The sequence below is a fragment of the Lathyrus oleraceus genome, chromosome 6 (assembly GCF_024323335.1).
Source record: "Lathyrus oleraceus cultivar Zhongwan6 chromosome 6, CAAS_Psat_ZW6_1.0, whole genome shotgun sequence".
Lineage (NCBI taxonomy): Eukaryota > Viridiplantae > Streptophyta > Magnoliopsida > Fabales > Fabaceae > Lathyrus > Lathyrus oleraceus.
Window position 1 is genome coordinate 376,702,805 of NC_066584.1, and position 3,327 is coordinate 376,706,131.

A 3,327-nucleotide genomic window follows, 5' to 3' on the forward strand; every position below is an offset into this window, starting at 1 on the left:
TCACCGAGATGGTGAATATGGGAATGATACTGGAAGAGGGGGTCCGAGAAGGACGACTATCCAGAGAAGACAGCTCTTCAGCAAAGAGGTATGGGAGCTTTGCGAAGAAGAAGGAGGGAGAGGCACATGCCATGTCTTCCCATATTAAGAGAAGACCCTCTATGAAGAGGAAGAACTTGCATCCCGCCGTTAGCCAACACCAGGTGGATCATATAGCACCTGCCTTTAGAGAAGTTCATCAACAACAACAACAACAACAATATCAACAACAACATCATCCACAACAACACGCCTACCAGCCTCGAAACAACAATAACACCAGCACCAGCTACGATAGGAAGAGGGTCACTTTTGATCCGATTCCAATGACTTATGCTGAACTCTATCCTTCTCTGATCGATAGAAAATTGATTACTCCACGAGACCACCTGCTGTACCAACCAATCCTCAGTGGTGGTACAAGCCTGAGCTACACTGTGTATATCATTCTGGTGCTCCCGGACATGACATGGAAAATTGCTACCCGTTGAAGACCAAGGTGCAACACCTTGTTAGAAGCGATATATTGTTTTTCGAGGACGTAGGTCCTAATGTGAAGAAGAACCCATTGCCCGAGAATGGGAAAGCTGCTGCGAATATGGTCCAGGGATGTCCTGGCAAATATAAAGTCCCGTATGTCAATGACATAAGTGATGACACTAAAATTCACCGTATTTTCGACTCCGATTTCGCATGCATTTTAGTAGTTTTATTGTTATTTTGTTGTGTTATTACTATGTCTCTCTTTGTTTTCAGGTTTTTACTTTAATCGGAGCCCCGATTGAGAAAAGGAGTGAAAAAGAGCTAAAAACCCTAAAACTCATCATTTTGTACTTGTGGCTCCCGTTGTGGCTGGCGCCATGGACGCTGCCATGACGTGTCCTAGCTCAACTTCCCTCAACTGCCACGTTCCGCACGACTTCCACTAAGGCGCCACAGATTTCCCTTTTGGCGGGCGCTATGGCCTTGTGGCGGGCGCCACAAGAGGAAAAGTTTTCCCTCCCAAATTCAAACTGAAGGGCGTTCTTGTCATTTCCATCATTTTGCTTTCCTATAAATAGAGACTCGAATTCATTTGTTTAATCACCCAAACTTAGAGCAGAGGAAGATCCAGAGCAAAACTAGTTTCACTTAGGCATATATTCAGTATTTTAAAGTGGTAATCGATTCGCATTAGGGTGTTACCACAATTGTGTAATCGAGTTTTGTGATCGAGTCTGTAATCGAGTTTGGAGCACTTTGGAAGGAAGTTAATCCTGCCGCCATTTTCATTTCCGCTTTGCATTTTATTCAACGCTCCGATTGGAGCAGGTTTTTATTACTTTGCCTTTATCTATTTTAATTTCCCGCACTCGCTTTACTTTATTTATTTCTCGCCCTCGCTTTACTTTATTTATTTCTCGCACTCGCTTTACTTTATTTATTTTCTCGCACGTGCTTTACTTTATTTATTTCCCGCACTCGCACTACTTTTATTTACTTTCCGCACTCGCACTACTTTTATTTAAATTAAATGCACCTTTCCTTTACCATGTCTAACTAAATCTATAAGGTTAGAATGTAAGGATCGTAATTGAACCAATAATCCGTACAATTGTTCGTAGAAACACTTAAGGGCTATTTTAACTTTCAACTTAAGTTTTCCCGCACTTAATTTCCGTTGGGTAAGATCGAAAGCCGTACAACGTCCTTTTAAACTTAATTATTTTTAACTATTTCAAAAACAGCGAAAGCGCTTTGTTTAGTTCATTAGGAGTTTTTAACTTAAGAAGAAAAGAGATTTTAAAACTATTGTCGGACGCATTTATGAGTTTAGAGTCTAGTTCGTGAGAACCTCTTTTGGTTAAGAATTCCAGGTTAAAATACTTTTCATCTTAGTCAAGATATTATATTTCTTAAAAATAGGTTTACTACTCTACCGCAATGCGCGTCTTTTTATAAGTGACAATAAGAGGGTTTGATTAGGGAGTACAACTCGGTTCTGAATACGCGAAAGCGACAGTTCCTGTTAAATTTAGTTCTTTTCAAAGTAGGAAACACTGCCCATAAGTAGTTCTATTAGCAAGTACTTGGATTATTAATTGATTATGTGAATTACATTCGAACCTGTCTTTATAAATTGAACTTTATTTAATACTTTACTTTTCATTTCACACTCTAAAAACCCCTATTTTGATTGCCTTTGATAAACACCATAACAATAAATAACGATAGATTGACACTTGGTCTCTATGGATTCGACAATCTTTTATATTACTCTGACGCGTTCGTATACTTGCAAAAAGCACGCATCAAGTTTTTGGCGCCATTGCGGGGACAAATTTCGTCAAATTTCATTACCCTGTTGTTATATCGTCTAGACTTAGGCTATTTCCCGCCGGTCAATGCGAAAAGCTCGCAGCACCGGAAGCTTAGTATACCCTTTAGTGGAACCTGAACGTTACGCTCGCGCACGTTTATTCTTTCATAGAATTAGGAGAGCTATGGCCGAAGATTAAAACCAAAGACATCTTAAGGACTTCGCCCAACCATCCAACGAAGAACCTAGTTCTAGTATAGTAAACCCAACCATCCCAGCTAATAATTTTGAACTTAATCCCTCCCTGTTGCAACTAGTGCAACAGAGAAAATTCGCAGGTCTCGCTACTGAGAACCCAAACCAACATTCAAAAATCTTTCTTCAATTAGCAGACACTTTTAAAACCAATGGAATTTCTCCTGAGGCAATACGTTTAAGATTATTCCCTTTTTCCCTCAGAGATAAAGCCCTATCATGGTTAGATTCCCTTCCACCCAATTCCATTACGACTTGGGATAACCTTAGAAGAGTTTTCCTTGCTAGATATTTTCCCCCAAGTAAGACCGCCGTTCTTCGAAACCATATAACTAGGTTTACCCAGAACCAAGGAGAATCACTGTTCGAAGCTTGGGAGAGATATAAAGAGTTGTTAAGAGCATGCCCACATCATGTTTAGAAAATTGGTTAATCATTCAAACCTTCTATACTGGACTTCACTATAACACTAAGATGACCATTGACGCTGCCGCAGGCGGTGCGCTGATGAATTAACCTTATCCTAAAGCTAGTGCCCTCATCGAAGATATGGCTCAAAACCATCAATCATGGGGAGTCGAACGAGCGACAGTTGAGAAGAACGAAGCCCAAGGAGGAGTGCATGAACTAAGCTCTATAGACATGATGCAAGCTAAAATGGATGCATTAGCCCTTAAGGTCGAGCATATATGCATAAACCCAAATACTATAGCCGCAGTTTCATCGGATTGTGA

The 3,327-nt window shown here is 40.4% G+C and overlaps 1 non-coding gene across 1 annotated transcript; it reads right to left on the reverse strand.

The window, feature by feature from the left end:
- Positions 1 to 2,906: 2,906 nt before the first annotated feature.
- Positions 2,907 to 3,012, reverse strand: LOC127099313 (small nucleolar RNA R71). Its single transcript, XR_007793831.1, has one exon. It is a non-coding gene; the product is annotated as a small nucleolar RNA R71 (small nucleolar RNA).
- Between the last annotated feature and the right edge of the window lie 315 nt (positions 3,013 to 3,327).